General features: G+C 37.7%; 1 protein-coding gene across 5 annotated transcripts in view; it reads right to left on the bottom strand.

Annotated features, from left to right (window-relative positions):
* Positions 1-13,496, bottom strand: part of KCNIP4 (potassium voltage-gated channel interacting protein 4) — a 474,029-nt gene that overhangs the window by 401,725 nt on the left and 58,808 nt on the right. Inside the window, exon 1 of one of the 5 annotated variants that reach the window (XM_052780361.1) lies at positions 3,428-3,447. The exons of the other annotated variants lie outside the window; for them this stretch is intronic. The gene's annotated coding sequence lies outside the window, so the exon portion shown is untranslated. Of the gene's footprint in view, positions 1-3,427; positions 3,448-13,496 lie in introns of those variants that run through there. 5 annotated transcript variants of the gene reach the window in all.

Genomic DNA, 13,496 nt, shown 5'->3' with positions numbered 1-13,496 from the left:
GGAATACAGTTGTTAGTTATACCTTTCTTCTATTACTTTGGTTAAAGAAACATGGAAAAATAGAAAAAGGATGCATTTAAGATGAATAAAGGAATTAAAGTGTGTAGTCAAGCACATGACGATGTTGAGGGAGGAAAATTGGGAGTAAGACCAACCTGTAGTATCAAAAAGCCCAAACTGTAATGCAATGTTACCACTATCTGGATGCAAACGATAGTCAAAACTTTTCCAGAAATAAGAAAATATAAGTCCCTTCTTCCTGCCTTTTGTACAATGCCAGGCCATCACTGGTGCCTCCAGTAGACACCAACTTGTCTTGCCTTCATCTGCTACCTGCTGACTTTGTATATCAACTTGTCTACTTCAGTCAGAGGGGGAATGCAGTGTAATGTATGTAACTGGTATGAGAAGCACCTATCAGGGTGAGATGCATAAGCCCATGTGCACAGTAAAGTGCTGAAAAACACTTTGCTAATTCTTCAAATTCCCACTTTGTAACATGACAGCAGCTAAAACTCTTAAAAGATGGAAAGCATCATAATTAATTCAATATATTAAGACATTAAAGATCAATGTATCATTTAAAACATTACAATCTCTTCAGACAAAATCAGTACTCTTCTAGGAATCAGTACTAGAAAAAAAATGCAAGCAAGAAGGGCAGAGATAAAGCTAGACCACATTATATCATTTTGCCTAAGCTAGCAGCCTACAACTTGATTTTGGTTGAAAAATGTCATTAGACAGTCACCAGAAATAATTTCAAACATAGTACAGCTTTTATCTTATCCTCATTTTTTTACTTTTCCAAAACACTACTAGATTTGATGAAACCATCACCTGAAGAATACTGGTAATGTTAAATTAAAAAAAAAAAAAAAGTTTTGGTATTTGTCTTCCTCATTAAAACAAACAAAATTTTCATTTAGAAAAGGAGTCTCAGGTGTTTTGCATTGAAAACTTTAAGAGGTGTCCAACCAAGCAGCTACAGATTTATTCACACTACTGGTAAGTCTAAAATTCAGAGCAAAGAGTCAGAAGAGGAAAGTTACGAGAGGAAACCTTCCCTGAAAACATAGCCAGAAAGTGTTCAGTCTAACAAGGCAGCGAAACACCTAACACACAGAAACATTTGTGGTCAAAGAAAACAGCTTCTATGCATGGAATATAATTTTGTTTTATGTTCACATTTATCAAAAAGATAACTAACTATTTCTACTTCAAGAAAGAAAGTTGCCATTTAATCTGAGGTACAGCACATAATTTTTTTGCGCTCAGTCTGTGCACTTGGACAATAATCTGTTCTTCATGTTTCTTATTAGGCAGTTTCATATTTACATAACAAATCTCAACAAAACTGAAACAAAGACAACAGACATGGATTTTTGTAAAGCAGTTATAGTCTAAAAACATAAGCAAGTTTAAAGCAACTAATGACTTTTAGCACCATTACTATTTTTCTAAAATAACTTATGAAAAGACATCAGAGATCACATTCCTTTCTGGTTCATAGCAGCCATCCAAGTAATTAAGATAGTAAAAGAAAGCATAACTCTTTTTTCAGAAACAGTTACAGTGTACAGAAAGGGAAAATAAGTTGTTCATGTTTTGGCAGGCACCGCAAAGAAGCAGAAGCCCTTCCAAGAAGACACCATGCACACCGTTTGAAGGACAGTGGAGACAAACAGGGTGGACATAAGCATAGAAAAATTGTCAGTTGGTGCTACACTTTTGGTTTGATCAGTTCACTAAGAGTCCTGGGGAAGGCCACTTCTGGGCTGTGAAGTGGAAGGGGTTTTATCTTGCTTATTTTTTAGGCACGTTGGCTTGGGTCAGCGCAGTACGTTGTGAGACTTACCCAATAGCTCAGGTATGTCAATATGGCACAGTATAAAGCTATGTAGATGTAGTGGCTCAATAACACATCAACATGGCTTTGAAACATGTTAATTTACCCTAAACTATGTAGGCCCAGATTAAAACAAAGACATGAAAGCCATCAGTCATATACACTTCTCTGTGTAGAAGTACAGAAGATAACAGATGAACATATGTTCAAAACTTTCAAAAAAACCAACCAAATTGTGTCCATGTTTCAGAACAAATTTTCAGAGAAGAGTTCTCAGGATCACTGACTTTAGCACCTACCTACTCCTACAGAAAATCATGTCCTGTTTCTTCCATGGTACATACCAAACTTCACCTCTGAGGTAATCATCCTTCTTGCCCTGTCACGAGTTAGATACCCACTTCAGACGCTTGTCTCCTTAATAGTCAGAAACCTGGATTTATTGACAGCTAGATTATTCTCAGGTAACTTTGCTCTTCAGCTTGATAACTTTCTCCATGTTACCCTTACAAGGCATTCAGAGGCAGTGTCACATTATCTCTTCCCCACAACTCAGCTTCTCTAGGTTAGACTAGCTCAGTTCTTTTAGAGACATCTTTCTTTTTTCCCCCTACAGTTATCTCAAGCAAGAAATAATGAAAATAACTGTTTTGGATAGCATTAATGAGGATAACTATTCACATTAGAGGACTGAGAAAAGCCAATCCCCAATAGTTGGCTTAATGGTGGTGTGAGCCACAGTCTCCATCCCAGCTGCATTGGGATGGGGGGAAGAATCTACACTGATTGCTCAAGAAGGTATAGAAGTGGTTGCAGGCAAAACACACACTTTCAAGAAGGTGTCAAAATTCCAGGACTCCACCACCAGCCTACCTCCACTGATAAGCTAGTACATTGCTTACTGTCCATTCTACTGAAAGTGATTTTTATTAAAAAAAGTGTTTTTATTAAAAACGTACTATGAAATACATATATATCAAACAATACATATATTCAAACAAGTCTGTACAGAGTAGGTATAAAGTGTAGTTAGCTATATTTAATAATTTTCATTACAGAAGAAACCTCACCTTCTTTTAAACATCAAAGCTCCATTTACAAACAATCAATAAACAGGCAAGAACAGAAAACTGGTGCCCTAGCTAATTACATCTACAAGTAATATTTTTAAGAGAGAAATTATTAAATAAGTAACTACTCCTTAACAGGCTATCATACAATACAGAAAGAAGAGCCATTAAAAGATGAAGCTAGTAATAGATTACTACCACATTTATTAATTTTTGTTTCTAACAAATTTCATGAGTCCTATTGCTCCTGTGTATTCCACAACACCCTAGAAAAGCACAATAGCTAACAAAGTACTCGAAAGAATCTCCATGGTTTTGTTATTGTTATCATTTCTATTTTACCACTAGGTGGTGATAGCTCCACACAGATTGGCTTCTAGTCTGGTAAAATAAGTGTAAACTGAAACCGGACAGTACAGTTTTACATAAAATTTAAAGGTGCTCTCTGCACTAAAAAGATGAACAGTTAATCCTTTTAACTGTATAAATCTCTGTAGCAAAGACTTACCTGCTCCAGTTGCATCCTTTCACTCTCTTCTCCATTAAAACACTCATAGCTGCCTTGAAAAAACCTCTTTGCAGATCATTGACTCAAAACAGCCTTTCACCTTGTTTCTGGCTGAGTCACACAGGCCTTGTATGCTCTATAGTCTTGTTGTAGCAGATGCTTCTAAAAACTCGTGACAGCTCTATCTTTAAATCCTCTTTCCACAGCACTATTTGTAAGGCTGCTTCTGCAAGTCTATTAAAGCCCTCAAAGGTGAGGCTGCCACTTTTTATTTGCCTCAAACTCCCCTCTAGATTCCTAGGGCCATTGAAATACATTGCTTTTAAATAATACCCACTTCACTGCACCCGTTATCAGAATAAGCCATCAAGTCACAACTTTGCCCCAAGATGATTCAACCACACAACCTAATCGTGAATCCCACTATCCACAAGTAGCTAAGCAAAGTTCAGCTGGAGTCACTTCTATTGAAAGGCTTGCTCCCCCAGCAGGTACATTGGGCACACCTCCCATTCTCCTCCCTGGATGCAGCTGTAAAACACTGCTTGGTTTGTGTGCAGATGGGATGTATTATCTAACTCTTACTGCAAAGAGACCTACCTGCAGAACTTTTCTATCCAGTTTTAAAAATCGTCTTTTGCATTTTGGTTACAACAAACATTTTGCATTTGTGTGAAGCTGCTTTTGCTGTTTATATTCCTGCCTGATACATTGCTAGTGATGTCTGCACCCAATTCCTACAACACCCCGTGCATGGTGAGGCTGCAACCCCATCTTTCAGTGTGCTCCCTGTAGCCCCTAAAATGGATCATTTCCTTCAGTACCTGCACTTGTATAAGTCTACACCATACTTGCTCAGTACTAGGTATTTTATAAACTGCATTAGAAGTTGTATCTGGATGCAGTCCAGCTACTGAAACCATAAAAAGCTGAAAATATGGGGGGAAAAAAGCATGGCTTCTCTATTTTCATATTGCTTACAACTGTATCCATAATAGATGATGCCTCTGAAATATGATTATGCTTTTTGTATGAGTAGGAACAAGTTACATTAATTTGTTTCTTAGCAGGTTTATATCTGAATAGCTGAAACTGGTTGGTTTTAATTACATTCCCAAATACAATACTATATATTTTAAAGGAAAATGAGTAATACAACAAAACCATAAAAAATATAAATCAATATATCTATCTCCAGCATCATCATACTTTACTGCACCAGCGAGAATACTCAAAGCTTTATGAAGGTGAAAGAGCAATGCTAAGACTATCTGGTAGAATTTTGTACAGAAATTTATTAGCGGAGGGGAGTTGCATGGTAAGGGTAAAGACAAAACAAATCACAGAAGATACATGATAGGGAAAACAAAGAAAAAGGACTGAGTGAGTGCGTATTTCCTTTGTATTACATCAACCTTTGCTTGAATGTCTACATGTAAGTTATTTGTTAACATAACATCTTTTCTAGCAAACTTGTCCCTCACTCACACCCAATTGCTGCCCTGTAGTTTATAGCTCAGTGCACATAAACAGTTTGGAATGAACTGGGTAAGTATAATTTATGTCAAGGAAATGGGGAAGAAGGATATAACAGGTATATTAGCTAAGAGCATGGCTTAAATAGGTTTCAAACTGAAGCAGAGAAACTTCTACTTAAACCACAAGCAATCCAACATAAAAAATCAATAGGAAATCGGAGTTACAAAGCAGTAAAATACAGGGGCCATTCCCCAAAAGGGATAGGCTTTCTCACTAGACAGTGAAATATCCCATGCTGTTCTCAAGTCTGCATCAGACCATCACCCTAAAGAGCACATAAGAGAATGATAAACTCATGAAAAAAAGAGAAAACAAACCCAAATCCTTGATTAAATAACTTCATCTCCTAAAAGCCTGCTCTTTCTCAAGTAACCTGTAAAATCATCTGACAGTTCTTAACGCTTTGCTGTCTGTTCCACCTTGCCCCAGGGTCCAAGCTGGTGCCTCTTCCATGATCCGAGCTACAGGGCATGAGTTGTACAGTACCAGTGTGCCACAACATGTTCAGCCTCTCAGCCTTTCCACCTGGCTTCAAAAATGGAACAGACATGGACTCTAAGCTAGCAGCAGCTCAAGACCTTGGCCCCAATTCTGTCCTGCAGCAAGGAATTCCATGGATTAATTATGACTTGTATAAGAACAAAATCAAAAAACAACAGCAGTAAGAAAATCCAACCCACAAGTCAGGCTTGTATTAAAAAAAAAAAAAAAAAGGCACAAAGTCAAATCTGTGCTTAATCTGTTTCCTTTCAATTCATAGATATTCTTCTTGGCCTTGTATTGGTCTAAAACCCACTGAAGTTAATGCAACAAATCTTGCTGGTGGCAAAGTTAAACTCTCCAAAGAAAGAGTAAATAGAAACACTCAACACAGGTCTGCACCATTGGGCACCTGGTCCAGTCTCTAGTATCTCTTAGTAATCCTCAGTTGTAGAAGAGCTACTCGATAGTGTTGGGATTCCCAGGCAAGCTTTCCACACAGCTAACCATTTTCACTGGACATGTTTCTGCTGCATTTCTATAGGATCCTGTTTCAGGGAGGAAGTTTATGTTCCTGTCTTTTTTGTTACCACCTGCCATGCTCCCTCACTTCATTTCCAAAGAGAAATACGGGCCGAGTCTCATTCCTTCAGGCTGCAAGAAATATCACCTGCTTTTCTGAGCTGGTATGATATGGATTTTCTTCCACTGAATTAAACTCACAGTACTGTCACTTAGTGTGAATGAGGAGGCAAAAAGGGCATTTTAAAACATTCAAAGCACAAAATAAAAAATGTTTGAATAATATTCTCAAATGCTGTTTCAAAAAAAAAAAAGACAGAAAATAACAATAACCTCAGGCACTGTCCTCAGTGAACTACAAAGTATAAATAGCTCAGCTGAAAGCAGAACAAAAGTTGGTTTGTGCTATCATGCAGCTGAGCCAAAAATAAAGCTTCTTTGGAATTGCTTTAGAGAATCTCATAATTCTTTCAAATCTTAATACCTTAATCTTTCCTTTAACCTTTCTCCAGCTAGATAAAAGGAACTAAAATAAAGCTTCTGATTCTGAGGAACAGAATGTTTGGTATCTATTGTTGATAAACAGAAGAATACTAAGCCTTTGAACATTGCTTGACCTGTCCCATTGTATCAATCTAAAGATAGCATTTTTGTAGGTATTACATAATTTCAGTTCTAAAGTAGAAAAGTTCTCTAATAAACATTTTTGTTGGGTCATTTTTCCACAGTAAGTCATCTAAAAAAGCCAAGGCTATGAAAGAAAAGATATACTTGAATATTTTAATATTTACTTTGAATTTCAGTGGCTAAACAAGCCAAGTTCAAACCACTCAAGTGACTTAAGACAGTCCCAACTAAAAAAGACTCAAAGAAAATAAAATTATTTTCACTTTATTATGACCAACATCAATCATAGAAGTCCAATTTTTTCATGCTGATGAGACTGCAAAATGGCACAAAAGAAGAAACCAACTAGGAGCAGTCATCGCTGTCCATTATATAGCCTTCTTTCCATTTCCCTCAACTGGGGGGGAAAGAAAAAAAAAAGTTGTATTCATTAAGTATAGTCTGAGCACTCCCCCACCCAGTGTAGCTTATTCTGAATACTTGTTGATGCTTCCAGAAGCAGAAAAAAAAAAGTTTTTCTTTTTCTTCTGTTTCACATGATAAAACTAGAATTATATGGGATATTTAGACTACCTTTCCTTTTGATTCTAGGAATGGTGTGTCCTTTTACCTTAAAGAATACAGTGGGTCTTTTCATTCATTAGCCATGCCTACTTTTGTCTTTATCCTTTTCTGAAACCAGATAGAAGATTCTCACTAATATGATGCCAAGATATACAGGATGTTTGTGATAAAGAATCTGATGTCTCAGAGTAAGATTATGTTAGTCCATCAAGTGCTTCAAAAAGGCACAACCTGGTGGAACATCTGATTGATTCTTAAATCAGTCACTTCCTGAACAATGCAAGGTGGAATTTATTACCAATAACAAAGAACGGTTAAACAAGACTGTCTCCTAAAAAGTCGATGTACTCATTCCTCCTCCAGAAAATGCACAATGACTCAGCTTCAGCCAGTGAGAAAAAGTTGATATTCCTGAAAGGGAATTTTTCAGAGGGGCCAATTCTTATTGCATTTTCAGAGTTGAAAAGATTCTCCTTTACTAAACGGTGACTACTCCATCCTTGCTCAGAAGTAGCATGTGCAAGATTTCCATAAAAACCTCCGTTTATCATCCTAAAGCTGTTGCTAAGAGATAAACAGATTGTTTTCTGTGGGAGATGATGACATTGGAGCCACAGAGGACACCACTTACTGACATCACCCAAGATAGACAGGGAGCCTGACCCAAATGACATGGAGAGAGCCTTTGAGGTGGTGGGACCTCCTGTAATGACTTGTTGAGTTGTTATAGGCCAAAAGGCACAGTATTTCTTGTTGCATTTTTAGTTTGCAGCATGATTTTTTCCTGTTGCGGACACATATTTAGCTAACGGTCGCAAAAGTATTCCAGACGCCTTTAGAAGGCCTTGAACAGAATAAACAAGAAGGCAAAAAAAAAGAAAGATGCCAATTAGAAGAACACAGGTGCACATTCCAAGATAAAGGGAACTTGGCACGAAGAACCTCAATTCAGCAGTTTATCTTGACCAATTAGGCTGAGACAAGTTTCGCATGTTTTAGTTAGTATAACCAATTGTGTCCTATGTTTAGGCGCGTGTACAGAGTTAGTATAACCAATTGTGTCCTGTGTTTATGCGTGTGGACAGAGATAGTATAACCAATTATATTTTAGCTTTTGGTGCGTGGACAGCTGATGTTTAGCTTGACAAGGTATATAAGCACGCTATTTGGGCAATAAAGGGAGAACAACTTTAACCGTATCGGTGTCCGGTTGTTACTCGGCTCACGTCTCTAGATGGTTCCCTGCTACATTTTCCCAAGTGAATAACCTTGTCTATATGTTGTATATACTACTACTTGTTGATTTCATGGCGCTTTGAATATATGCACTGTGGTGGTGCTGCTGTAAAAAGAAAAGCAGAATAAATAAGTTATTAATCATAATTTGTATCCATTAATTTCTCCCCAAAGTCTTTGACCAGCTGGAAATCATGCCAGGGCTTTTCTGAAGATGATAAATGAACTACAGCCCAGTAAAAAAAAGGTATGGAAAAAGCAATATGTATCTAATTCATTAAGGGAGGCATTAACATCATGATAGACTCCAATATGAAGGAGAAATATTTTTAATGATATCTTCTGAGCATGGGAGTTCTGGTACTCCCACCACCTATTCATTACAACTGCTCCAAAACAACTTCTAAGAACATTTTTCTCTATTAGAGAAACTGACTCACATAGCTGGAAAACAAAAATTTATGCAGAACATTTTTCACCAGAAAATTATGATTTGGTTCAACTGAAAGATTTTGCAGTTCTATGTTGAAATCAGTCAAGTTTTCTCACTGTAAAGAAACAAACGCAAGTTACTGTATTTAAAGCTTTTTTCTTTTTAACACACATTTTGTACCAAACACCAATTTTCCTAGCAGTTCAAATCTGAAAAAAAAAATTATCTTTGGGGTGCATTAAGCAGTTCTCTCGGTCTCAAACCGTGCTTTTCCAGTAGTTGTGGAACAACCATCAAAACTAATAGCTGGCTGTTTGCAGAGCTCTACTCACTGGCACTAGCAATGTTGCTACTAATGTCTCGGTAATGGTAATTATATAAAAAAACAGAGAATTCCTTGGACAGTTGTTGTGGCATCTTCCTTCCAAAGCTGTAGGGAGCTAGCCAGTTTTAGAGATGACAGGAAAGAAAATGGCTTGCTCACACTCATTGAGCAAGTGGCAGCCTGGCAGATCTGCCACTGAGGCAGATCTCAGCAGTGATGAGCCTGAAACTCTGTGTATCCCTCCGGGAGACCCAGCCCATAGGTGAAAGAAACTCAATGCCAGTTATCTCTCTTTTAAGTTCTTCAGTTGTTCGAAGCAGCCTTCCTCCCTCCCTGCGCCGGGGGGAGCTAGATGCATGCAGCTAGCTCTGAATAAGTGGTGAGGAGTTCATAATTCCCCAAAATAGCATTGTGTATAGGCAGTAGCTGTGTCTCAGAAGTAGCACAGCTCTGCTTATGTGGCATAATGCCTGCTATAGTTAGCATTGCTTAGTCAGCTAATTAGCCTAGTGAAGGTCCTACACTAGCACTTGCATATTATTTCCCACTGCAGATTTAGCTCAGCTGTGGTATCTCTGCATAGTACATCACCGTCCAGAAAAACAGCTGGATTCCTGGTATGTCTGTATGTGATGATCAAGCAGATAAATAACTAATATATACATATATCTTTGTGGTTTGACCCAAATTTCTCTAAAAAAATGTTGCTCCTAGCTGATCGAGTGAAAGAAGAAATTCTGCCCTTAGATTACATGTCTCAGGGTAACTTACATTTGGTGAATATTTTACCTTACATACATCAGAACATATACTTGTACACACACAAAAAACTAATTACTTATTACAGCTTCAGATAATAAACTGTCGCTTTTCAACATATTTTCGTAGTTGAAAACCAAATACTGCGTTGTAAATCAGTCCTCACAGCAGAAGGTATAGCATATTTGAAAGAATATTTGTATTATATGATAGAAAAAAATTGAAGTGGAATGACTGAACCTTTCCAAAATATAATGATCTGACACCTTTAACTTATGTAATTAATTCAAATATGACTGCTTTATTACATGCTTTTGACACTTCATTCACTAAAATAGTAGATGATAATGATCCTAAAATATTACCTGGGGAAATTTCTCATTATCTTACCCATGTAAGCGGACATTTTTCTCCTCTAGCAATGACTACCTTATATGTAATAATTGTAACTAAAGAAACTTATGAACTCATACAGTATTTTGATTACAAATTTTTTACTTGAAAAAAAGACTAGAAACTGCCTAAAATGACAGCATTTATTAAATTAATGAAAAATAAAGATAGCCATCTTCTCACCTGGAACTTGAGAACAGTGATGATGAAATTAAGATAACTAAAAAATTATTAAAAAAATTCACCCAGAGGATCTCATAAAGCCTTCCTAAGTGTTTAGAAAAGCTGATGGATTCAATGTCTATGAAATGCAGAAGGTCCATTTCCCCACAGTCTTATCCTTAGTGAAGTAATTTATTTCTGGCACAAATAGGGTTTTAAGTGTTTTTTCTCATTTGCCAGATTTTTAAATCAATTTGCGGAAGCGCATCTTACTACGAAAAGTGAAAGGCAACAAAAAACTGAGCTCAAGCTCTGCTGCGCAGCAGTGAGAGGCAAGAACAAAGGTATCTGCATTCTTCCAGGAAAGGTTAAGAGTATTTCTATAACTGACATTGAGCAAAAAGAATAAATCATTTCCTGTGCACCTCGCCAAGAGCATAATGCAGTGAAAGGCAGCTAACAATCAGACCTTCTGCTCCGACAACAGATGTTACATTCTACAGATAACTGCAACTTATTTTATGAGCTACTGAAACACACTGATATATGTCCCTGTCATGTGAAAATTCAGTAAGTTTTCAATTGTCTTTCTAGTTCAGTTCAAGTTGAAGAAGATCAAACCTAAAAACTATGGGTAAGTAGGATGCAAAAACTAAGTTTGAATTTAGCCTTAAATTGCTCAAAAAAATCCCATATATATCTTGCAATTAGAAACAGGACTATGGTATCCTGCTGCTTACTGTAAACAAAAACTTAACAACTCAGTTTGAGATCTCCTGCAGAAGATGACTCCTTCAGCAACTGCATGCAAGTCTATTGTGTGGACCAGTGGCTCAGAGGACAAAGCCTTTCATCAGTTTTATGTGCAGTTCCCAAATCTTCAGACTCTCCAATCCTGGTGTAAAGTAAACTGTATATTATGCAATCAATATCTGACAGCCAGGGAAAGTACAACTGTAGGACGCTTTTAACAGTCAGTATAGATATTGTGTGGAGAAGAAGCAAGACATATGTTTATCTGAAAAAATGACCCAGAAACCAAGAATTTAATTGCTGTTTAAAAATCAGCCTCTCACTGAACTGTAGTATCTCTCATAATTGTGAAGGAGGTTCATACAAGTTGAAATCATTTATATAACACCAGCTTTACAAAAACAGAAAGTTTATGATAATTTATTCTGAGACATTTAATAAGCTAAAGATTATCATTATTATTAAAAAATTACAAGACTGGAAGATAAAACAGCTGGCATTTCAAAAATCTGATCAAAAATGGATCAATTGGCTTTATGATACTGAAGGAAGGCTCTTCTGAACTCTTTTCAAAGAGGAGATCATAACACATAGTTTCTGAGCAGAGAAAGAAAATAGACTAAAAAAAGTAGAAAACAGACAAGATGACTAATAAAAAGTTCAAGTTAATCTTTCATTTCCTGTGAATGAAATGGAGAAATTTTACCAACTTTGAATCTACAGCACCCCAGTGAAAGTGAAAAGACAAGTGGCAAAATAATCAAGTTATCTATACTCTTACCCCAAATTCCTTCTTTCCTGTTTTTGCAAATGATAGTGTTGACTAAAGAGAACACTAGGGGAATGAATTGAGAGCAGCCCTGCGAAGAAGGACTTGGGGGCATTGGCTGAGAAGCTCAACTTGACACGGCAGTGTGCATTTGCAGCCCACAAAGCCAACTGCATCCTGGGCTGCATCAAAAGAAGCGTGACCAGCAGGTCGAGGGAGGTGTTTCTCCCCCTCTACTCCACTCTCACGAGACCCCACCTGGAGTACTGCGTTCAGCTCTGGGGCCCCCAACATAAGAACAACATGGACCTGTTGGAGTCCAGAGGAGGGCCACAAAGATATCAGGGGGCTGGAGCACCTCTCCTATGAAGACAGGCTGAGAGTTGGGGTTGTTCAGCCTGGAGAAGAGAAGGCTCTGGGGACACTTCATAGCAGCCTTCCAGTACCTAAAGGGGGCCTGCAGGAAAGCCAGAGAGGGACTTTTTACAAGGGCATGTAGTGACAGGACAAGGGGTAATGGCTTCAAACTGAAAGAAGGTAGATTTAGATTAGATGTAAGGAAGAAGTTCTTCCCTGTGAGAGTGGTGAGGCACTGGAACAGGTTGCGCAGAGAGGTGGTGGCTGGCCCATCCCTGGCAGTGTTCAAGGCCAGGTTGGATGGGGCTTTGAGCAACGTGGTCTAGTGGAAACAAGTGCCAGTATGGTTTTGGCCTGTCTCAAAGCACTTCAGCCCCTATACAAACAGTAGAGTCAGCAGGATCTTGCTCCTAAAAAAAATCAGAAATGCTGATGCTATTACAGAAACATGTCCTGTGTGGCTGGACCCACCAGAACCCACTAGAGAATGGTGGTTTAATGGGTAACTCCCATTAAACCCTGTCATTGCCAAGGTCCTTACAACTAACGTGGAAAAAGACATGGTAGCAAAACCAGGCTTTGTTTCACAATACATGATTAAAGGTAACTTGCTAACAGGCTATTTCGAAGCAGTTTAAACACATTTCTGAAATACAAATGAAAGTAGGGTTTTATCCCTCACGCTATACACAGAACAAAAATAGCAGTTCTTGCAACTTAGTATTAATCATGTTTCATTTCATAATATGTTTGAATATGGAAAAAAGTAGTTGTCATAAAATGAGGGGAAACGGAACAGACACGCTAGCTACATGTGACTGGTACAGTATTTTCAGTAAAGATTTGATATCCTAAAATATTCTAAAACATCATTTACATTTCTTAAGTGTACAAGAAAGCTGGACACCTGTTGTACAATACACATGTTCCGCTGCCTTCTGTAGGACATACTTATTTCTCCTAAGCCATTTGCTTTTTGTGATTTATCAGCTCATTTATTGGATTCTGTCAACTTCTAGATAAAGAACTGATGGTTTGGCATTCCCAAGGCATAATCTCCTCTGTCTAATGTTCAAGGGTTTACTTCAGTGCATAAACTCAATGATCTCTAAGCCAGGATCCAGGACACAGTTTAGATATTGTCTTTATA

The sequence above is a fragment of the Harpia harpyja genome, chromosome 2 (genome assembly GCF_026419915.1).
Source record: "Harpia harpyja isolate bHarHar1 chromosome 2, bHarHar1 primary haplotype, whole genome shotgun sequence".
NCBI lineage: Eukaryota > Metazoa > Chordata > Aves > Accipitriformes > Accipitridae > Harpia > Harpia harpyja.
This window is presented reverse-complemented; position numbering and strand designations above follow the sequence as displayed.